The sequence below is a fragment of the Martes martes genome, assembly GCF_963455335.1.
Source record: "Martes martes genome assembly, chromosome: 1".
Lineage (NCBI taxonomy): Eukaryota > Metazoa > Chordata > Mammalia > Carnivora > Mustelidae > Martes > Martes martes.
The window spans coordinates 205,125,511-205,149,660 of NC_137888.1; the positions used below are offsets into that span (position 1 = coordinate 205,125,511).

General features: G+C 44.4%; 1 protein-coding gene across 5 annotated transcripts in view; it reads left to right on the forward strand.

Moving 5' to 3' along the window:
• Positions 1-14,093: 14,093 nt before the first annotated feature.
• BRD4 (bromodomain containing 4) overlaps positions 14,094-24,150 on the forward strand; it is a 93,956-nt gene continuing 83,899 nt past the window's right edge. For 3 of the 5 annotated variants that reach the window (XM_080798877.1, XM_080798879.1, XM_080798880.1), the window contains exon 1: positions 14,566-14,657. The gene's annotated coding sequence lies outside the window, so the exon portion shown is untranslated. Of the gene's footprint in view, positions 14,189-14,565; positions 14,658-24,150 lie in introns of those variants that run through there. The other 2 variants (XM_080798878.1, XM_080798881.1) reach the window with 2 other exon arrangements.

Sequence of the window (24,150 nt, forward strand, 5' to 3'; positions counted from 1 at the left end):
AGCAAGAAAATGGTGTCTCTGAATTGTCTGTGCCCGTCGTCACTACTGTTACCGTCACTACTGTCACATTGGTGTGCCTTACCCACAGGTTGCGGGTGCCCTTTGAAGTTTCTTCTCTTGAGGCAAAAAGGTTGGTGGCATTGAACATCAGTAGTCTCAGAAAGGGTAACAGAACTCTGAAACTGCTCTTTTGTCTCATAAATAATCCGAGGCCTAGCCTTAAACCAATCTAAATTTCAGCATAGTTCCCCTCTTGCCCAGTGTGAAAGGACACAAATCATTTTACTTCTAAACTTGGCTTAAACCAGGCCCTCATTCCCCAAGATGGGAGCAAGCACTTGGATTGCACTAAGGGATGCCCTTCTGTCTCCTAAGGGGACAGGAATAATCTGCAGGCCCCTCACTTTAATCATTTCCCACTGGTCGACGAGAAACCTGAGGGGAAGTGTAAGTATTTAGGGTCATCTCCTGAAGATGTGCAGGTAACTCAAATTAATGTACAGATAATGTGAGACACCAATGGCCCTGAAATTTATAGAGACTTTTTTTTTTTTTTAAGGTTTAGGGGGTGACGCATCTGGGTGACTCTTAAGCAGCTGCCTTCAGCTCAGGTCATGATCTCCAGGTCCTGGGTCAGGCTCCCAGGGGGCAGTCTGCTTTTTCCCTTTCCCACTTCCTGCTCCCACACTCTCTCTCAAGTAAAAAAATCTTCAAAAGAAAAAAATGTTTATAGGATTTGGCAATCTCTGCTATTCCCAAGCCAAAATATCTCAGAAATGGCAGCCTGATGTCAGCTTCATGTAATCCTATTGTGGACCTGTGTGATTTCACTGGGGTTTTTAGGAAATAAATTCAGTTGCTAAAGGGGAAATACCACAGTGTAATGAGCAAAGTACTCGTTCCAGAGGACATCAGGGGCACCTGGCTTGTTCGGTTGGAAGAACATGCGACTGTTGATCTCAGGGTCACAAGTTTGAGAGGCACAGTCATTACATGTAGAGATCACTAAAAAAAAAAAGTAAAAGTGCATAGTCTGGGGTACCTGAGTAGCTCAGTCAATTAAGTGTCCTACTTTTTTTTTTTTTTTTTAAGATTTTATTTATTGGGGCGCCTGGATGGCTCAGTGGGTTAAGGCTCTGCCTTCAGCTCGGGTCATGATCTCAGGGTCCTGGGATCCAGCCCCATGTCGGGCTCTCTGCTCAGCAGGGAGCCTGCTTCCCCCTCTCTCTCTGCCTGCCTCTCTGCCTACTTGTGATCTCTCTCTCTGTGTCAAATGAATAAATAAAATCTTTTTTAAAAAAAGATTTTAGGGGCGCCTGGGTGGCTCAGTGGGTTAAAGCCTCTGCCTTCGGCTTGGGTCATGATTCCCAGGTCCTGGGATCGAGCCCTGAATCAGGCTCTCTGCTCGGCAGGGAGCCTGCTTTCTCCTCTCTCTCTGCCTGCCTCTCTGCCTATTTGTGATCTCTGTCTGTGAAATAAATAAGTAATCTTAAAAAAACAAAAAAGATTTTATTTATTAAAGAGAACACAAGCAAGTGGCAGGCAGAGAGAGAGGGAGAAGCAGGCTCCCTGCAGAGCAGGGGAAGCCCAATACAGGACTCGACCCCAGGACTCCAGGATCATGACCTGAGCTGAAGGCAGTGGCTTAACCAACTGAGCCATCCAGGCGCCCAAGTGTCCTACTCTTGATTTCGGCTCAGGTCACGATTCCGGGTTGTGAGATTGAGCCCAGCCTTGGGCTCCTCACTGGGTATGGAGCCTGCTTGGGATTCTCTCTCTCTCTCATCCCCTCTGTTCTTACTCCTCTTTAAAAAAAAAAAAAAAAAGGCATTATCAATATTAATAAGTCCTCTCCAATTAAATTTTGGACCATAAAAAACCATTTCCACTGCCCAACAACTTGGCTGAAAGAGGGTCTTGCTCACTCCAAGTGTGGCCAGTAGTGATTAGACAGGCACAGTGACGTTCAAGTAGAACCTCAGAACCAACAGTAGAAGAGCCATTCAGCATTTTTTGGAAGTAGCATCCTTGGAGCATTTCATAGATGGGTATAGAAAACACGGTGTGGCTTTATACTGATTTAATACTGATGGCTCTTGGGTCATGGTGAAAGTATTGGGGGGGGGCACCTGGGTGGCTCAGTTTAAGTATCTGCCTTCAGCTCAGGTCATGATCTCAGGGTCCTGGGACCAAGCCCTACATCGGGCTCCCTGCTCAGCAGGAGCAGGGAGCATGCATGAGTGGGTACGTGTACACACTGTGTCAAATAAATAAAATGTTTTAAAAAAAAGTATTCAGGGGGCGCCTGGGTGGCTCAGTGGGTTGAGGCCTCTGCCTTCGGCTCAGGTCATGATTTCAGGGTCCTGGGATCGAGCCCCACATCTGGCTCTCTGGTCGGCAGGGAGCCTGCTTCCTCCTTTCTCTCTCTCTCTGCCTGCCTCTCTGCATAGTTGTGATCTCTGTCTGTCAAATAAATAAATAAAATCTTTTAAAAAAAAAAGTATTCAGCCACTTCCTTTATCTTTTTTTTTTTTTAAGATTTTATTTATTTATTTGACAGAGATCACAAGCAGGCAGACAGGCAGGCAGAGGGCGGGGGACGGGGAAAGCAGGCTCCCCGCCGAGCAGGAAGCCGGATGGGGGACTTGATCCCAGGACCCTGAGACCATAGCCTGAGCTGAAGGCAGAGGCTTAACCCACTGAGCCACCCAGGCGCCCCTCCATTAACCATTTTAAAGTGGACAACGCAGTAGCATCTGGTACACTCACCACCTGCAACTGGTTCTCAGACATTTTCCTCACCCTAAAAGGAAATTGCACGCCCCCATTGGCACTAACCCCATTCCTCTCTCCCCCATCCCCTGACAACCAGTAATCTGCTTTGTGTCTTGGATTTATTTGGTCTGGACGTTTCATGCAGAGGGAACCATACACTACATGACCATGGCTTCTTTTCAGAAGCCTGTTTTGGAGGTTCCACTGTGCTGGAGCCTGGATCAGTACATCGTTCCGTTGCATGGCTGAATAGTACTCTACTGCATGTATATACCCCATCTGTTTATCCAGTCATCCAATAAGAGAGATTTGAGTTCTCACATTTCTGACTATTTTGAATAGTGCTGCTAGGAACATCCTTGAACAGGTATCTGTATACTCGTTTTGTTGTTGTTGTTTTGTTTTAATTTTTTTTTATTTATTCATTTGACAGACAGAGGTCACAAGTAGGCAGAGAGGCAGGCAGCGAGAGAGGGAAGCAGGCTCCCTGCTGAGCAGAGAGCCCGATGCGGGGCTCGATCCCAGGACTCTGGGATCATGACCTGAGCCAAAGGCAGAGGCTTAACCCACTGAGCCACCCAGGCGACCCTGTATACTTGTTTTTAATTCTTTGGGATATACACCTGAGAGTGGAATTATATCATATGGTAATTCTTTAATTTTCCAAAGAACCACCACATTTTTTCCGCCACAATAGCCATACCATTTTACGTTTCCATCAGAAGTGTACAAGAGTTGCAATTTCTTCACATCCTTACTGATACTTCCTTTTTTTCCCCCACTTCCGGCCATCCTAGTAGGTGTGAAGTGGTATCTCATTACAGTTTTGATTTGCACTTTTTTTTTTGAAGATTTTATTTATTTATTTGACAGAGAGAGAGAGATCACAAGTAGGCAGAGAGGTAGGCAGAGAGAGAGGGGGAAGCAGGCTCCCCGCTGAGCAGGGAGCCTGACGTGGGGCTTGATCCCAGGACTCCCGGAAGGCAGAGAGGCTTAACCCACTGAGCCACCTGGGCGCCCCTGATTTGCATTTCCTGGTGACTAGTGATGGTGGACGTTCCTTCATGGGCTTGTTGATGATTTGTTTACATTTGGAGAAATGCCTATTCAAATTCTTTGCCTGGTGTGTGTGTGTGTGTGTCTGTGTGTGTGTGTGTGAGAGAGAGAGAGAGAGAGAGAGAGAGAGAGAGAGACTCTTGCGGGGAGGGGCAGAGGGAGAGGGAGAAAGAGGGAGAAAGAGAACCCCACATGTGGAGTCTGAAGCAGGGTTTGATCTCAGAACCCTGAGATCATAACCTGAGATGAAATTAAGAGTGGGACACTTGCGGGGGAACACCTGGGTGGCTCATTGGTTAAGCATCTGCTTTCAGCTCAGGTCATGATCCCAGAGTTCTGGGATCCAGCCCCATGTGGGGCTCCCTGCTCAGTGGGGAGCCTGCTTCTCCCTCTCTCACTCCCCCTGCTTGTGTGCACTCTCTGTCAAATACATTAATAAAATCTTAAAAAAAAAAAAAAAAAGAGTGGATGCCTGGGACGCCTGGGTTTCTCTGCTCAGTTGAGCATCTGGCTTTGGCTCAGGTCATGATCCTGGAGTCCCAGACTCCTTGCTCAGCAGGGAGTCTGCTTCTCCCTCTCTCTCTGCCCCTCCCTCTGCTCCTTCTCTCTGTGTCTCTCTACTCTCTCTCACTTGCTCTCTCAAATAAATAAATAGAATCTTAAAAAAAAAAAAAGTGGGATGCTTAAAATGGGCAGAGCCAGCCATGAGGCACTCTTTGCTTATTTTTTTAATTGAGTTGTCTTTTTGTTAATCATAGGAGTTCTTTATATATTCTGGATACTAGACACCTATCAGATATGATTGCAATTTTTTTTTTCCATTCTGGACTTTTCATTCTCTTAGTAGTGCCCTTTGGTGCAAAAGTTTTCTTTCCCATCAAGTCCAATTTATAATATATTTTTTTCTCTTGTTGCTTGTACTTTTGGCATCTTTTTTAAAAGATTTTATGTATTTATTTGACAGAGGGCGAGAGCACAACAGTGGAGAGGGTCAGAGGGAGAGGGAAAAGCAGAATCCCACCTGGGTAGGGAGCCCGTTGTGGGGTTGATCCCAGGACCCTGGGATCATGACTTGAGCTGAAGGCAGACACTTAAGAGCATCTTATATATGTAAAAAGCATTGTCAAATCTAAGGCCACTAAGATGTACCCCTACATTTTCTTTTAAGAGTTCATGGTTTTAGGGGCACCTGAGTGGCTCAATCAGTTAGGCATCTGCCTTTGGCCCAGGTCATGATCTCAGGGTCCTGGGATTGAGCCCTGCATCAGGCAGGGAGTCTGTTTCTCCCTCTTCCTCTGCCTGCCGCTCCCCCTGCTTGAGCTCTCTTCTCTCTTTGCCATATAAATAAATAAAATCTTTTTTTTTTAAGAGTCCTATGGTTTTAGCTGTTGCATTTAGGCCTATGATCCATTTTGTGTTAATTTTTGTGTATGGTGTGATATAAGGGTCCAACTTCACTGCATTCCATGTGAATATCTGGTTGTCCCAGCACCATTTGTTAAAGATGCTGTTCCTTCTTCCTTTTTTTAAAATTTTATTTATTTATTTGAGAGAGAGAGAAAAAAAGAATAAGAAGGGGAGAGGCAGAAGCAAAGGGAGAAACAGGTTCCCTGCTGAGCAGGGAGCCAGATACAGAACTCGATCCCAGGACCCCAGGATCATGACCCGAGCCAAAGGCACATGCCCAACAACTGATCCACCCAGGCACCCCAAAGATGTTGTTCTTTCTGCTGAATGGTCTTGACACCCTTGTCGAAGGGCAGTTGACTATAGCTACCAGGGTTTACTTCTGGCCACTCAATTTGATTCTTTTATTCTATACAACTATCCTTATGCCAATATCACACTGGAGCTCTGTACACTGATTTGGAATCAGGAACTGTGAATCCTCCAACTTTCTTCCTCTTTTTCAAGATTGTTTTGGTTATTCTGGTCCCTTGAGTTTTCATATTTACGTAAGAATCAGCTTATCAATTTCTACAAAGAAGCCAGCTGATAGGGATTACATCGAATCTATAGGTCACTTTGGGCTCTATAGGCCATCTTTACACTATTAAGTTTTCTAATTCATGAACACTGACGTCTTTCCACTTATTTAGGTCTACTTTAATTTCTGTAAGTAGTGCTAAGTTGTTCTCAGTGTATAACTTCTACCTTTTTTTAGAAGATTTTATTTATTTATTTGACAGAGAGAGACAGCTGTAGAGGGAAAGGGAGAAGCAGACTCCCCACTGAGCAGGGAGCCCAACGTGGGACCTGATCCGAGGACCCTGGTATTGTTTTTCATTAATTTCAACTAATTAACTTAAAAAAAGTTTTGAAAAATCCTTTTTTAAAAGATTTTATTTATTTGACACACAGAGAAAGATCGTGAGAGACAGAGCACCAGCAGGGGAAGTGGCAGGCAGGCAGAGGGAGAGGGAGAAGCAGGCTCCCCGCTGAGTAAGGAGCCTAATGTGGGACTAAATCCCAGGACCCTGAGATCATGACCTGAGCTAAAGGAGACGCTTAACCAACTGAGTTACCCAGATGCCCCTATAGATGTTCTTCTTATATTAGATTCCAAGGGCCTGCTTCATCAACCCTTTTTTTTTTTTTTGAAGATGAGAGGAACAAAAAAGATGCAGGCTTTCAGTCTTGACATGTACTTACACTGATGAGAGTAGGCTATTTGTACAAAACTTTAAAAACAGGCCTACTCATGGAGTCCCTGCTAAAATAAGTTCTATCAGGCATCCTTCCCCACAATAGCCTGTTTTCAACAATGGTGAGAATCGGTCAAGGAAAGGAACGTTCCTTACTTGGCAAATGCCGAAAGAATGTTTTTAGCAGCTGGAGCAGGTTCACTTGGCTCACTGCCACTCGTTCTGATGCCATGATTCCACAGGGCCTTGAACGCATGGGATGTCAGGGGCTCATGACCAGAATTTTATTGGAATCACCAGCCTCCTGTGTGAGTCTTAAACGAGAAGGTATCTTATAATGCGGCTCATTTCCTGGCCAGACATTCTGAAGTCTGTACATTGCAGGGCACCTGGGTGGTTCAGTCGTTAAGCATCTGCCTTCAGCTCGGGTCATGGTCCCAGGGTTCTGGGATCAAGCCCTACATTGGGCTCCCTGCTCAGCGGAGAGCCCGTTTCTCCTTCTCCCACTTCCCCTGCTTGTGCTCCCTCTCTCACTGTCTCTCTCTCTGTCAAATAAATAAATAGAATCTTAAAAAAAAAAAAAAAAAGAAAGAAATTTGTACATTGCAACTGCATCATTTGCGTTTTCTATTTACTTTTCTTGCTCAGGCAGTTTTCTTTACATATGGCATTCTTTCTTAAAAAATGGAAACACAGGGGCACCTGGGCGGCTCAGTCGGTTGAGTGTCTGACTCTTGGTTTCAGCTCAGGTCATGATCTCAGGGTTGTGGGATGGAGCCCTGTGTGGGCGGTCCGTGCTCAGTGCAGTCTGCTTAGGATTCTCTCTCTCCCTCTACCCCTCCCCCACTAGTGCACATGCTTGCTTGCTTTCTCCAAAATAAAAGAATAAAAATTGAAACACAAAATATGCATAAAGCATAGGTATAGTGGAATTACAAAGCTAATGCAGTCAAGAAGTGGAACACTGTTCATTCACGTAGGATGAAAAAGCTCTAGAGACCTGCTCTACAACATTGTACTTATAGTTCTCTATACCATACACTTAAAAAACTAAGAGGGTAGATCTCACGCTTTTTTTTTTTAAGCGCATTAAAATAGTGGCTATGCCCACCCACCCCATCATTCCTTCCTGGTCACCCTCTCAGACAACCACTGGTGACTGCTTTTCTTTACAGTTTTATTTCCCTAAAAACTTCAGTCTATTTTCCTGTTTTAAAAATCAACACAGTGGGACACCTGGGTGGCTTGGTTGGTTAAGCCTCTGCCTTTGCCTGAGGTCATGATCCCAGGGTCCTGGGATCGAGCCCCGCATCGGGCTCCCTGCTCAGTAGGAAGCCTGCTTGTGTCCTCTCTCTCGCCGAGTCTGTCAAATAAATGAATAAAAAAACCTTAAAAAATAAAAAATAAAAAAATAAAAATCAACATAGGAATGGAATCATCACATAGGCACATGGGCCTTGCTTCTAGACCAAACGATGAACAATATATGAGTGGTCCTACTACCATTCATTGACCTCCAGATTCCTTCTTCTTGAGTTTTATTCCATGTGCAACATCTGCATTTTCTTTCCACATTCAAACTTTTTTTTTAATCACTTCCTTTTTTTTTAAAATTTCAATTATTTGGCTCTCCATACTATGTCTTCCAGTATCTCACTACTGAGTGTGACAGTGAATGATGTTTGTCAAACACTTCAAAACTAAGCAAAACCACGACAAAATACAAAATAACAAAGTAGCGGAGACTAAAAATTACCCTTCGGGCTATCATGCACCTGTTTGTGGCTGACAGAATGCAGTGTTCTATTCTGAAGCTTACTTTTGTTCCTAGCTAATTTATGAGTTAAAAATTGGCAAGCATAAAGGTGCATACATGTCATTACACATTTGTCGTAATTCATAGAATAGGGGTGCCTGGATATGGTTAAGTGTCTGCGTTCGGCTCAGGTCATGATCTCAGAGTCCCGGGATTGTGCCCCACTGTTGGGCTCCCTGCCCAGCAAGGAGTCTGTTTCTGGTTCTCCCTCTCTCTCAGCCCGCCCACTTGTGCTTGCTCTTTCTCTCTCAAATAAATAAATAAAATCTTTTAAAAAACAGCAACAAGGGGCACCTGGGTGGCTCAATGGATTAAAGTCTGCCTTCGGCTCAGGTCATGATCCCAGGGTCCTGGGATTGAGCCCCACACTGGGCTCTCTGCTCAGCGGGGAGCCTGCTTCCCCCCCTCCCACTCTCTGCCTGCCTCTCTGCCTACTTGTGATCTCTGTCAAATAAATAAATAAAATCTTTAAAAAACAAAACAAAACAAAACAACCCAGCAACAACTCATGGAACATAAAATACAAAGAGTGACCCCTACTGTAAACTATGGACTTTAGTTAATAATCACTATTCATATTGGGTCATCAACTGTAACAAATGTACCACACTGTGCATAATAATAATGGGGGAAGTGGAGAGGGGAAGTAAGGGAGTATATGGGAACTCTGTACTTTCCACTCAATTTTAATGTAAGTCTAAAACTGCTAAAAACAAATGAATTAGCAAAAAAATGCAAGCAGAATAGCTTCTGTAGAATGGTAAAGAAATTTCCATTTTCTAGGCTTCAGGGAGCTGCTTCTAGGGAGCAGCAAACTACTGTCTATGGGATAAATTTGGACTGCTGTCTGTATATGTACAGTCTTCCAGCAAAGAATGATATGTATGGCCTATATGATTTATTACAGTTATATATATATAATATATACATAATAATTTATATAAATATATACAAATAAAATCTTTAAAAAAGAAAAAATCAAAAGAATATTTTGTGATTCCTGAAATTGGCATGAAATTCTAATTTAAGGATTACCTTTTTTTTTTTTTTTAAGATTTTATTTATTTATTTGTCAGAGAGAGTGAGCACAGGCAGACAGAGAGGCAGGCAGAGGCAGATGGAGAAGCAGGCTCCCTGCTGAGCAAGGAGCCCGATGTGGGACTCGATCCCATGACCCTGGGATCATGACCTGAGCCGAAGGCAGCCACTTAACCAACTGAGCCTCCCAGGCATCCCTGAAATTCTAATTTTAGTACATAACATTTTATTGGGACATAGCCACACCCATTCACTTATATATTAATTACAGCTGCTTTTTTGTGCCACAATGGCAGAGCTACAAAGACTGTATGGCACACAAAACAAAATATTGATACTTTTTTTTCAAATATTGAAAAAAAAAACTGTCAACTCTGGAGCTAGGGAAAAGAAGCAGACAGGCTTCATGGAGTCTGGAGATTTGACTTCTACACAGTGTAAATGTATGATCTTGGGTGAATCACTCACTATCTCTAGGCCCTAATTCCAGTATGTAACTCCATGGTCAAGTTCTTACTCGAAAGTGGACATGGATTCAGGCCATAACAAATCAAACACCTCCGGGATGCTTGGGTGGCTCAGTCAGATAAGTGTCTGCCTTTGGCTCCGGTTGTGATCCCAGGGTCCTGGGATGGAGTCTCACATCGGGTTCCCTGCTCAGAGGGGAGTCTGCTTCTCCCTCTGCCTTTTCCTTCCCCTGCTTGTGCTTTCTCTTTCTCTGACAAATAGATAAATAAAATCTTTTTTTTTTTTAAGATTTTATTTATTTATTTGACAGAGAGAGGGATCAGAAGTAGGCAAAGAAGCAGGCAGAGAGAGAGAGGAGGAGGAAGCAGGCTCCCTGCTGAGCAGAGAGCCCAATGCGGGGCTCAATCCCAGGACTCTGGGATCATGACCTGAGCCAAAGGCAGAGGCTTTAACCCACTGATTCACCCAGGTGCCCCTAGATAAATAAAATCTTAAAACAACAACAACAAACAAATCAATCACCTCCAACTCTTCCAATGGTTTATAAATTTATCCTTGCTTTTAAGAAAACACTAATATATTTTTTAAGATTAAAAAAATTTTTTAAGTGATTTCTACACCCAATGTAGGCTTGAACCCACAACCCTGAGATCAAGAGTCGTATGTTCCACCAACTGAGCCATCAGAGGAATCCCAGATTTTTTTAATCTGGGAAAATGCTGGCAAGTATGAAAGGAAAATGGTAAATGTATAGGATGTTTATTGTAATGCTAGTATGATGGAAAAACTAGAACTGAATTAAATGTTCAAAATGGTGGAACAATTAAATTATGATCTATCCCTTCCAGATAACATACCATATGTCATTTTGGAGTTATCTCCCAATTAGTCAGAACTCATGTGGAATGGCTTAAGATATAGTAAATGAAAAAAAGCATGCTACAAATTAACAAGTACAGAAGGCTCTCTTTTGTTTTAGAACAATACAACTATTTCTGTGGATACATACTGATAGACAGTGTATAGATTTGTGGAACTACTATATTGTACACCTGAAACTAATGTAACATTGTGTGTCAACTATACTTTAAGAACAACAAAAAAAGACCAAGGAACTCCTGGCTGGCTCAGTGGTAGAGCATACAATTCTTTTTTTTTTCTTAAAGATTTTACTTATTTGACAGAGATCACAAGTAGGCAGAGAGGCAGGCAGATAGAGAGAGGAAGGGAAGCAGGCTCCCCGCTGAGCAGAGAGCCCGATTCGGGGCTCGATCCCAGGACCCTGGGATCATGACCCGAGCCGAAGGCAGAGGCTTTAACCCATTGAGCCACCCAGGCACCTCGAGCATACAATTCTTGATCTTGTGGTTGTGCATTCCAGCCCTATGTTGAGCATATAGCTTACTTAAAAAAATAAATAACATGCTGTCACAAATTTTAAAAAAAGTCTAGATTAGTATTGCTCAATAGAAATATGCTGCAAGCTGTATATGTAATTTTATCTTATCTAGTAGCCCACATTAAAAGAGTAAAAACAGGGACACCTGGGTGGCTTGGTTGGTTGGTGGCTCATCTGCCTTCAGGTCAGGTCATGATCCCAGGGTCCTGGGATGGAGTCCTGCATTGGGCTTCTTGCTCAAGCAGGGAGGCTGCTTCTCCCTCTGCCTGCCACTCCCCCTGCTTGTGCTCTTTCTCTCTTTCTTTCTCTGACAAATAAATAGATAAAATCTTAAATAAATAAATAAAAGAGTAAAAAGAAACAGGTAAAATTAAATTTAATAAATATTTTATTTAATCCAATATACAAAACATTATTCCAACATGTAATCAATACAAAAAATAATAAGATATTTTACATGTTTTTTTTCTACCCAATCTTTGAAATGTAATGTGTATTTTACACTTACAGCACATCTCAATTTGGGTCATCTACATTTCAAGTACTCAATAGCCATGTGTGGTCCTATCAGACAGCACAGGTCTAAAACACATAGAAGAGGTAACAGTGGTTACTCTGGTGAGGGAGGGGAAGAGATAAGAAGGTACTTAATTTTTTTCTCTATATTCTTTTGCATTGTTCAGTTAAATGGTTTCATGTATTATTTTATTTAAAATGAATAATGCATATTTAAAACCAATCAATTATAGTATGTACTTCATGTCTCATTCCTTAATATTTTTATTAATCTCTTCTGGTTTTCAGTATTACAAACACAGTAATAACAAGAGAAAAGGAACTTATTATGGGAACCATTAAAAAGTAAAACTTTTTATGAAACTGATTCAACCGGATAAACATTTTCTGAGTTTAAGCTGTAAGGAGTTAGGGTCTGCAGTATGGAAGACAAAAAGAATGGGGCATTGGAAACAGCTTTTGGAACTGCCTCTACAGTTTGCATATTCTCTTCAGGCTGGAAATGACTTCTAGCAACAGCCCAAAGCCCTTCAGTTTGGTTCATTAAAACAAGCTAGATGTTACAGTTTTGTTTAAATGAAGTGTGACTCAAGTAAAGTGTAAGATTCTATTACCTGACTTGCAAATTGGCAGCTCCAAATTACTTCCAAAAACATGATCAGCAACAATAAATTAAGTAGATAATGCAAGAAGACAACCATGGAAAGGACAGCTTCAAATGGATACATTCTGGTTTCCTTAAAAAGAAAAAAAAAGTTGTTACTCCACATTCACATAGCCCTGGGTACTTTCCTATTCTTTTACCACTTCTGATCATCTTCCACAAACTGCTGAGCATGCAAAACAAGGAGCCAGAAGATATTCACAAATTTCAGTATTCTTTAATACATGATTAAAGGAAGTTGACTAATAATCTGGTTACAATCACTTCCTTTATTTCTTGCACTTATTTGTTATCTCATGGTTTGCTAAAATAACTGATAAATTTAAGTCTTTGCTTTCCTAAGACCCATCACCCTTGAAGCCTGAGCAAACAGCACGACAAACACTGACTGTTATGCTAGTGTACTGATATATTTTGAAAGAAGGGGCCATCAGAGAATTTTTTAATTACCTAGACTTTTTAGAGGAACGGAATTTGCGATTTCTAAAAGATGGAACTAAAAGTACTAAAGGTGGGAAACCTGGGTGGCTCAGTTGGTTAGGCGTGGGACTTCTGATTTCTGCTCAGGTCATGATCTCAGGGTTCTGAGATGGAGCCCTGCATGGGGCTCTGGGCTCGGTGGGGCGTCTGCTTGGGATTCTCTCTCTGTCTCTCCCTCTGCCCCCTCCCCTGCTAATGCTCTGTCTCAAAAAAAAAAAAAAAATCTTTAAAAAATAAAAGTGCTAAAAGAGTGAAGAGCAAACGGGAAAGAAGTTTTTGCTTTCCCATTTGAATAATTTAACAGAGTCATCATTATTTTTTATTTTAATGTTTTTAAGTAAGGTCTCCGTTCAACTTGGGGCTCGAACTCGAGACCTCGCGATCAAGACTCGTCGGGTCTTCCCACTGAGCCAGCCAGGAGTCCCCAGAATCTTCATTTTTAAAATGCAAGCGACCCTCGTTCTGCGGAGCTGACTTGTCTGGGAAGCTCGAGGCTGAGGAACGGCCGGGGCACAGCTGGAGGGACGGCGACGCGGCCCGGCCCAGCACTTCCAGCCCGCGCACCCCGCAGCTACCGGCCGCGGCCCTGCGCACAGTCGCCTTCGCCCTCCCCCTGCGCCCGGCGCCCCGTCGCCACTCGCGAGCCGAAGCGACCCAGCCTCCTTCCAACACCTTTCCGCCCTGGCACCCGGGGACCCTCCTCGGTCTCTGCCGGCAGCCTCTGGGGTCTCTCCTCACCTTCCTCCCTGTCGCTGAGGGTCTCATCAGCGGACCCTTCTTAAATTTTGGACATCTCCCTTCTCAGTCCCAGCCTTCAGTCTGTTAGATCTCCCCCCTGCCCCGTTCTCTCTCTTGGTCCGTAGGGTCACGCCCCTCCGTCTGCGGGGGTGCCTTCCCTGGGTCCGCCTGATCCCTGCGCCCTCCAGCCGAGGGATTCCCCCAACCCCGCGCGCCCGCCTCTCCCACTCACCTCGCGCCTGCTAGCTCTCCCGAGCTCGCCGGCGCCGGGCGCGGTCGCGGGACGCGCACGCCGGGTGGCGGCGCGGGGCCGCGCGCGCAGCGTACGCGGTGACGTCAGTGCGCTGGCGGCGGCGGCGGCGGCGGCGGCGGCGGCGGCAGGGCTGTTTGTTCTGCTCTCCCGCAGCCGAGGAGCCGAAGCGGTGGCTGCGGCGGCGGCGGCTGCCGGCAGTGCCCGCAGGCGAGCGGGGCCTGTGAGCGCGGCGGAGCGGCGGGCGCGGCGGGCGGGCCCCGGCGCCGCGCAGGCAGCCCGAAGAGGAGGGGGCGGCGGCGGCGGGCGGCCGGCGGGGGCGGCGTGCGGCCTAGCGTCTCAGGTGAGGACCGGTGCCCTTCGGGGTGGCGGGCGGCGCGGGGCGGCCGGCGGGGACCCGCGGCGCGGCCCGCGTAACCTGCATTGCGTAATGGGGCCGGTGCGCCAGCACCTACGCCATCGGCGCGGCGCGGGGGCGGGGAGGCCGGGGCGACGCGGGCTCGGGCCTGCGGGCCTCCCGCGTCCGCGCGCGGTGCCGCTTGCGCCGGGCCCGGGCGGCCTGCGCCGTTGGCGTCGGAGTGGCCGGGCAGCTCGCGGCTCCTCGGCCGTTGGCGCCGCCGGCCTCCAGCTTGGGCCGGCCGGAGGGGCAGGGGCGCGGGCGGGGGGCGCGGGCGCCGCGGCGGGGCGGGTGGCCGGGGGCGGGCGGGGGGCGGGCCGAGGCGCCCGGCACTTCCTGCCGCCGCCATTTTGTCAAGTGAGGAGGAGGAGGAGGAGGAAGCGGCCGCCGCGGGGCCGCGGCGCGCCCGGCCCCGGTAAGTCCGGGCCCGGCGTGGTGGCCGCGGGCGCCGCTGTCTCCGACCGCGGTCCCCGAGGCGGCCTGGGCCACGGCGCTCACGTGGGCCGGGCTCAGCGCGCTCTCTCTCGGCGCCTGGGTCCTCCTACCCGGACTGGGGCAGTGCGCCCCCGCCCCCATTTCCTCGCCTTCCCGGCTGTCTCCGTATCTCTGCGGAGAATGGAGCTGGTCCCCAGGTGGAGGGAGGAGGCTGCCGCTGCACGCCTGCCGGAAGACACCCTCGTGGGTGGGAGCGGTGCTGTGTCGGGCGAACCTGACCCCCTTTACCCACCCACTCCCAGTCCGGCAGCCCTGCGCTGGGCGCTTTGTTTTGCTTGGTCGGTGCTCGCTGGCGTCCTTGCTACGGCCTCGTCTGTTTGCGGTGTTGTGCGGGGTGGTGGTTTGGGGTGGGGATGTGGGGGAGTTGTGATTCAGCGAAATAAAATGACACCCCCCTCCCCGCCCCTACGGAAGCAGCACAACTTTACCCGACTGGGCTGCCCCCAAGGCCTGCGGTGGCCTTGGATGAAAATGGGAAATCCCACTTTGGTGTGGTGGACAGTGTAAACACTTATATTCAGGCCTGTGGATGAGTCATGTGCTTTTTGCTCAGTGGTTGACCTCCCATTTACTTAAGACCACGCATTGTTTTTTGAAATGTTATTTTTATTTGTTTACTCATTTAATGTTTTCAGCTACCTGGTACGGTTTATGGTATTGGTCTTTGGGTTCATTTTTATGTGTTGGATGCAAGAAGTGACCTCTTGGAGCCTGTTTCGTGAGAACTGAAGTGTCTTTGCTTCCCTTTGAGAGGGCTCTATCTGTCCCTGTTTAGAAAAACGAAGTCTCAGTGTAGCTCTAAGCCAGTGGCTCTTTGGTGCTGTAATAAGGGGAGATTTTTATGAATGGGGCTGTCAAGTTCCTTAAGTTGTTAGTCCTTAGAATTTGTAGTCTGGAAGTGGTAAAGAAAGCTATACTCAACAGGATTTATGAATGTGTTTTCAATTCCAACTAGGTTTTGGATGGTAAAATCTGTTTTATGACCTTGCCAGGAGTTTAATAAAACATTCCTTTTGGTTTAGTTTGGATGGGGATTATCTTTTCTTCAAGGTGGTATAGGTAACCAAGCCCTTCTCCCCCAGAACTTCATCCTGGAGAGGATAAATCTCTCAGATGGTTTCCAGTGACTAACTCTAGAAGGAAAAGCATGATTTGTTTAAAAAACAAAACAAAAAAAGCATTGTTTCCTTGTTATTCCCCATACCCCTTTCCTTAGTAGAAAACATAATATCTAAGGGCTCAAGCTGTGGAGTAAATCTAGTAAGATCACTTTAGTTGGTTGTAATTGGAAGGAGATGAGCCCACCTGTGTACATCTAGCTAGAATTCAGCCCCAGCCAATTTGCTGAAGATAAAGAGCTCTGCCTGCAGATTAAAGTTGGAACTTGAAAGTGGCTACATTTTCAAGATAGTTTGACTGTTCCAGGGTGCCCATCTGACAAGCTTCCCTAGCTTAGGATGGTGATGAGAAAAAAAAGTCTGGCCACTTTGTAAAATTTCCACTAAATTATTGAATTGTTTAAAGGAATTTAGACTTTGTTTCCAAAAGTTACCCTTTTGAGCCAGTTGTGATCTTTGTACTAAATTGCACTTTTGTTTTTGGAGGTTGGGAGGGTGCGATATTTTTCTGTTACGCAATTCAGGTTATTGAATGACCTGAGATTTATAGATCTAGAAGGAGATTGGAATCCTTGTTCTTAATTTAAAGCAAAAATTACTTGGTACTTCTATGATTTGAAGACTAGGGGCTGTTAAATCTTTTGACAACCCACTGTCCTCTGTCACAATTGTATTGTAAAATATTTCAATTTCTGATTTTGAATAAACTTGTAAAGTAGATCGTGTTTGTCTTTATGTGCCCGGCAAATGTATAAAAATTGAAGAAAAGCTTGTCGTTGGAAACTGCTACTGATATTTTGTAAGTCTTTGTGATTTTTTGTGTTTAGCAAGGACTGCATGTTTGCAAGGTGAGAAATGGGATTCTTTGCGAATGCTGACAGTTCATTTTTAATTCATAAGACATGAGTTTGTAAAAAATAAAATTTTACATTTTTCTCTTTGTTTTACTGGAATGTAAGTTCCATGCAGGCAGGTTTATGTTTGCTTGGTTTTGCCTATTTTAATTCTCTGTTGTATTCTCAGCACCTAGAGGAGCACTTATTTTTTGAGTGAACAAACTGGAGAGATAATTAAGCAAGAATTTGGCATATCAAATGCAAATAATTCCTCTGAAATTAATGTTAGGAGGGGACATAATTGGTTAGTAGTGATTTATAAGTAATGTGACTTTCAACTAGGATGGTAAGGTCCAGAAATTGCAGTGAACTTATTTATAGTCTGGGCAGTGTGGCATGCAGTTGCTTCTGTGCACTGTCTACTGTACGTTTCCCACTTAGTTTGAAATGTGGTGAGTGGGTTTGGGCTGTGGTTCAACAGTGGCCTGGGAAAAGTATTTTAAGAGGGAGATGAAGTGGGTAATAAACATGTATGGGTAGCATTTCTTAATGTGACTCTCATGTTGTCAGTAAAAGCTTATTATTTTTTTTAACATTGAGCACTTTCTTTTTAATATTCGGATTTCATGTGGATGTGATTGCCCAGTCAATTTCAGCGATTAGTTTCTGAGCTCTTACTATGTGCAAAGGAAGACAAAAAGGTATTTGCATGTGAGTTTTCTTTGACGGGTTGCTTTATTAGGGTATTTATTGCCAAACATTTACTGAATGTAAATTGCGTATAACTTGAGCATTACACTATTACTGTAATAAAATCCCACCAAATATTCTTTAAAGAAATAACAGCTTTATCGAGGTACAGTTCACACATACAATACAGTTCCCCAATTTAAAGTGGACAGTTCAGTGGTTTTTAGTATATTCAGAATTGTGCAGCCATCACCATAATGAATGTGAAGACATTTACATCTCCAAAAAGAAATCCCTATACATTAGCAGTGGCTCTCCATCCCCACCCTGCCCACCAGTGCCTGGCAACCACTAATCTATTCTCTGTCTCTATAAATCTGTCTTTTCTGGTTATTTCAGGAATCAAACAATATAGCTATTCGTGTCTGATCTCTTTCAGCATAATGTTTTCAAGGTTTGTACTATAGTATGAATCAGTACTTCATTCTTTTTTTAATTTACTTTTTAATTTTTTGGTTATTTTTAAAAGATATAATTTATTTATTTGACAGAGAGACAGCAAGAGAGAGAACACAAGCAGGGGGATTGGGAGAGGGAGAACCAGGCTTCACGCTGAGCAGGATGCCCTCTGCCGGGCTCTATCCAGGACCCTGGCATCATGACCTGCATCTGGGGCAGATGCCTAGATGGGATCGTGACCTGAGTTGAAGGCAGATGCCTAATGACTGAGCCACCTAGGCACCCCAGTACTTCATTCTTTTTATAACTGAATGGTACTCCATTATGTGAATCCATGACACATTTTATTTATCCATTCATTAGTGGGTGGATATTTGGGTTGTTTCCACTTTGGCCTCTGTGAACATTCATGTACAAGTTTTTGTGCAGACATTTTCTTAGATATTTAAGAGTGGAATTGCTGGGTCATGGTATCTATTTGACGACGTGCAGTGACTTTAACTGCCTTGATTTTGTAGTGTATTCACAAGGGGTTAAAAGAAAAGCTTGCTGAGCTGTGGATGTACCCATTTAAAAAAATGAGGAAATGGAAGTGCAAGGATGTCAGCATGTCGCATGTAGTACGGTCTGAGTGATTTGATCCCAACTTAGTTTTTAAAAATTGTACATTCCTAGAGAACAGTTTGAAATGCTGGTAAGGCACAGAAACCCTTCTGGAAGATGCACTCCAAACTTCTAGTGTTGTAAAGAGTAATTGTTAAAACCCTTAATTTTCTTTTTCAGTCTTAACAGGCTACAACTCATTAAGCTGCATCCATAAATCCCACCTTAAATCATGGGATATATTCCACTCAAAAGAAATAGATGAAGTCCAGTGTCAAATTTAGGGCAAACAGACATCTGTCCCATTCTTGACTGAACCCTGAAGGGGAATAGCACTGATCGATCCACCACCATTTGAAAATGAGATTGTAAGGTTTTTTTTTTCTTCCTTTCTTAAACAAAAGTCGTTTGTGGTCATTTGAAATAATTTGAAAAATAGCAATATTAACAGTGTGAAGTGTCAGAAACTATCCCTTGATCTCATTTGTATTCCAATTTTTTCTATTTATGAGTAACAAAATTAGATTATACTCTCAAATTTTCAAAGAAAATATTACATTGCGAACAATTCCAAGATGCTCTTTTTAAGTAGTTATCTAATATTCTACCATATGAATATACCATAATTCTGCTATCTTTGGAGATGATTTTCAAGTTGTCTTTTTTCATGTCTAGGGAGGAAATCACTAGATCAAAGGCTGTCCATTTTTTAAACCTTGATACGAATTAGTTTTCCTGAAAAGTTCCATGAATGTCCATTTCTACACAATTACAGCTTGATAGTGTCTTGTTTATAAAGGTGAGGTTTTTAACTTTTTTTTCCTCATAAAAAGCAATTGGATCAAAGCAAAATGTCCTCTCAAGTGTGTTCTGAAGGCTTCTGAGAAGCAGATATGTCTCCACATCTTGCTGTTTGACCTTTTACTCTCTCCTGCCAGAGTTGGACTTTGTTTCTTGAAATCAAGTCTCAGAATTCCTGATACTGTGTGTGATAGGAACCCAGTGTTATCTGAATGCTCTGGGGAAGGGTACTGGGGAGGGTTTGTATAGCCTCTTGACATCTGATCCTGTCTCATATTTGCTAGCCTGCTCCGAAGACTGATGCCACCAGTATGACACAGACCCTGGTTTGAGTCCTGGCCCTGCTGCCACCTGTGTGGCCTTCAGCTTGTCTCTCTACCTCCCACAAATTTCACTTTTTTCATCTGAGGGTAAAATGAGGTGATTCCCTCTCAAGGTTAGCTGCTTACTTCCTATTATTGCCCAGGGTGAAAAATGAAAGTGGGAAGAGATAGCCAGGTATGAGAGTAGAGCTATTCAAGGCTAGGAAAGTACACCAGCTGGTAATCCTAGAAATCATGTCACCAGGTGACACCAAGGTCCGCCAGGTGCCTTTTAAGAAGAATCCCCTTTGTGTTGTGCCTTTCTCCCAAGTAAACGGTGCGTGGAGACCAGCGGAGGAGGTGATTTAAAGTGGGGATTTGGTTTTTTTGTTGTTGTTTCGTTTTGTTTTTAACGTGAGGATTTGTTTTTATCTGATAATGAGATTGAAAGAGATGCTAATGGGATTAAGGGAAATTCAGTGGTTTGGGGGCATCCATTCTGGGATGTTGGCTGCAGAGTTTAGGGAAATGATGCAGCAGGGAAATGTAGCCTGGTGTATTTTCAGGCCTGATATGTAACTTTCCTATTTCATTAAAACTTGGTTATATGAATAAAGGCAATGGCCATGGTGCCAGAAGTCGCTGGTGGACCAAAGTTTTTCCAGAGCACAAGCACAGCATCTTTCCCTACCATCTTTGGCCGTAATCTGAATTGTGTTGACATCTTGGTGTGATAGGAGGATTCGATCTCCAAGAAGTTTGTCACAAATCAGCCTCTCCCTGGAAGAGAGACAGGCAGCTGGATGGGCCAGGAAGGTGGAGTTTCTGGTTGGGAGGCTGAGGTCCTACTAAGGGACTTTGGGCCTTGTTGACCCAATGAACCAGTTGATGTCAGTCACCGTTACTGGGGACCATGAGGACCAGTGACATATGGGGGTGTTTTTTGTGTTAAACCTATTTGGAAAATAACTTTCAGAGATCAGGCAAATCTGAGCATTTAACTGCAAATTAAGAGTGCTTGAATGGCTATTCTTTTTGATCTGTGACATACTTACAAAGACTTTTTTAAATTCATCCTAAGTATAGGCTATTCTGTGATCTTTTTCTTGACAAGTAGTGGCCTGTTCTGCCCAGTGTAGGAACTTCTAGGTTTTTGGGCTGTGGAGAGCAGGCTTGTTGGAGTTGTGTCACTGGAGAGGGAGAACTGTGGAGAACACTGTCAAAGTTCAGTCCCAGCCCTGTACCCTTTTGGTCTTGTCCTTAGGTGATTTACATAATCTCTCTAAACCTCAGTTTCCTTATTTGTAAAGTGGAATCTGTATACCTGAGCATTGGCAGTTGGCCAGAAGGTACAGGGGAGGGAGGGGTCTGTATTGTATTCGGTTTGAGTGGGGTCTGAAGGGAGTGCTTGCTTTGCTCTGCCTTAAGGGCTTTGAGAAAAGCTGTCCAGACTCTACTTTGAAAGTGGTTACCTTCCTTGTCTTGGTTCTCTTTCCCCCCCCCCCCCCCCAAAGATTTATTTATTTATTTATTTGACAGACAGAGATCACAAGTAGGCAGAGAGGCAGGCAGAGAGAGAGGAGGAAGCAGGCTCCCCGCCGAGCAGAGAGCCCGATGCGGGGCTCGATCCCAGGACCCTGAGATCATGACCTGAGCCGAAGGCAGAGGCTTTAACCCACTGAGCCACCCAGGCGCCTTTAAGTTCTCTTTAAGGCTCAAAGTCCAGGGACGCCTGGGTGGCAGTGGGTTAAGCCTCTGCCTTCAGCTCCGGTCATGATCTCAGGGTCCTGGGATCGAGTCCCGCATCGGGCTCTCTGCTCTGCGGGGAGCCTGCTTCCTCCTCTCTCTCTGCCTGCCTCTCTGCCTACTTGTGATCTCTCTCTCTGTGTCAAATAAACAAATAAAATCTTTAAAAAAAAAAAAAAAGGCTCAAAGTCCATATTTGTTCCTTGTTGCTGTCAAGTCAAGAGGCACTGACGCACTGTGAAAGCAGTGCCAGGGAGAAGTGTTGGGCTTGGTATTGTGCAGTTTCCAGGAACAGGAATTAGTAATTCCTATGTTCTTGTAGGTGGCTAATGTACCCATTTGTCCTACCCCAGGCCATAACACATACACATCTGTGGGCATATTGGCCTTTGAGATTGTTTTGTGTTTTAAGAATAAAGAGAAAGAGAGTGAGATCAGTTTGGGGATTTTACAGTTGAAACATTTTCTGCTGTTTTTGAGGAAACCTATATTTGGCGGGAGCAGATTGTTAATGTGAGGGTGTAAACAGAATTGCATGGAGTATGGAACTTGCCAGCACAGTGTGTGTCTGTCTGTCTGTCTGTGTATGTGCATGCATGAGAACCAGGTACAGGGGCACACTGTACTTGCATTGGACCAGTCCCCTACCCTCTTAAGTCTCGTTTCTCATGTAAAATGGGTAATAGGTTTGGGCTCCAAACTTCGACCAGGATTTAGATTTTAAAAGAAAGTCATTCTTGTTTTTTATCTCCCCCCCCCCCCAAACTTAAGGGTTGCAAACATTATTTAAGGGGAAAAATGAAATGTCAAAGGGTGTCACACATTGAAGAGTATTTCATAAAATCTTTACTTGGACTATATGTAATGTTGTGTACATGATAAAATGAGTATCTTATTGTGAGTCCTGTCAGAACAGTGTGAAATAACATTGTTTTAGATACCATTCACTTGTAACTGTAGGTACCTCGATGGTAGTTTCTCCTCTTAACTGTATTGCAGTCTATTTCTTCCCCACTTGTCCGAGAGTGAACCCTGAATATGCTTTCTAGTAGCAGGTGAATTGCATTGCTCTTCAGTGTCTTTCTTCCTTGTACCCACTGCTTGCTGAGCCCTCTCTGTAGGGGCTGGAGTGGGTGGGGGAGTTGAGGAAGCGTATATTGGTTAAGGTTGTCAGTAGTCTGCAACAGGCAAAACAAGTATATAAAGAGAGTGTGTGTATTTAAAAAATTCAACAGAGTTAATTTTAAAGATCTTAGTTGACTTTATTTGATGATTCATGAATTGAGAATCATCTCACCTAGTAAATACAAAAGAGCTCCAAAGAGCTGTATTACTGAAAGGTTTTTATAGGCAGAAGGGGGCAGGATGAGGAAGTTACAGTGAAGAGCAGATTGTTTTAGGCAAGGTCACCTTCCTTTAGGGGCTGGGGTCAGTTGGGCAGATTACCTCACTAGTGCTGACCAAGTAATTCCAGATTGACTGGTTTAAAATTCCACTCCTGGGAGAAGTTGAAACCATAATTTGGTATTAAGTCTCAGTTTGGTGACTGTGGAGCTTAGCACAAGTGATTCCATTTGGGGCCTTTTACCTTTTTTCTGTGCGAGGCAGACTACCTGTCCTTTATTCTCAGAAACTCTCCTTCCAGCTTTCTAATAAAGATCTCTCTCTCTCTCTTTGTCTTTGGAAATAGTTTTACTGGTTAGGTATTTCTGGTATAAATAACTAATGTAAAACTGTTAAAAGGGAAATTTGTTGGCTGATGTGACAAGAAGTCGAGTGGGTCTCAAACAGGGACATCAGAGCTTGTTACCTATCTCTGATATACTGATCTCAGGGTCAAGATTGAGTTTTCCCCAATAGTGCTGTCTGATGGCAGAAGACTCTGACTTGGATCATTGCCTATCACTGACTGTATGCAGAATGGGAATGCCAAACCACCGTGCCTCAGACATGGGACCTGTACCCATGTCTGCCCTCTGCTTGCTCACCGCAGCAGCACCTTGCTCATCATTATGAGGCATGCTAGGTGAAATAGTTGGGTTGAGCAGTCTGTTTTTTCACTAGAAGTGGTGTGCCCCTTAACTGGAAGCAGGAAATCTTGAATGGCTGAAAGGGAAGCTAATTTTCCATACTAAGTCATAAGTCAGAATTCAAATCTGCTAGAGTGACTCTCGTAACTCAAGAAAAGGGTAAAGAGAAGGTAGTTAAGAATCATGTATTTCAGGGTGCCTGGGTGGCTCAGTGGGTTAAGCCGTTGCCTTCGGCTCAGGTCATGATCTCAGGGTCCTGGGATCGAGCCCCGCATTGGGCTCCTTGCTCAGTGGGGAGCCTGCTTCCTCCTCTCTCTGCCTGCCTCTCTGCCTGCTTGTGCTCTCTGTCTCTCTGTCAAATAAATAAATAAAATCTTAAAAAAAAAATCATGTATTTCAAATCCTTTTGTAGAGGATTAAATGGTTTATTTTGCTAGGTGCTGGGTACAGAGGGAGCCACTATGGGGAGCTGTGAGAGGCGTTAAGCCAAGTCTCAATGTCTCTTTGGGAAGAGTGAGATGACTCAGGTCACCAGTGATGATAGGGTCCAGTTTGGCCAGAGAAAAAGCCCTCAGGAAGCACAGGGGTGAGATGGGGTTATAACACTGAGGGAGCACAGGGCAAGAGTTGGAAAATAGACCAGGTACATAAATTTCAGTAAACACTTGTATGAATGAAATTGTAATGGAGAGCATTTCAGTAGACTGGGTTCATCTTTCTTCCATGCCTGTGAAAACTACAGTTGTAATTTTGCCATTTGCTAAGCTGTTTCTGTACTTGAGTTCTTGTAAAGTCTGCTGCTTGGCATTCCTCTAGTATTACAGAAAG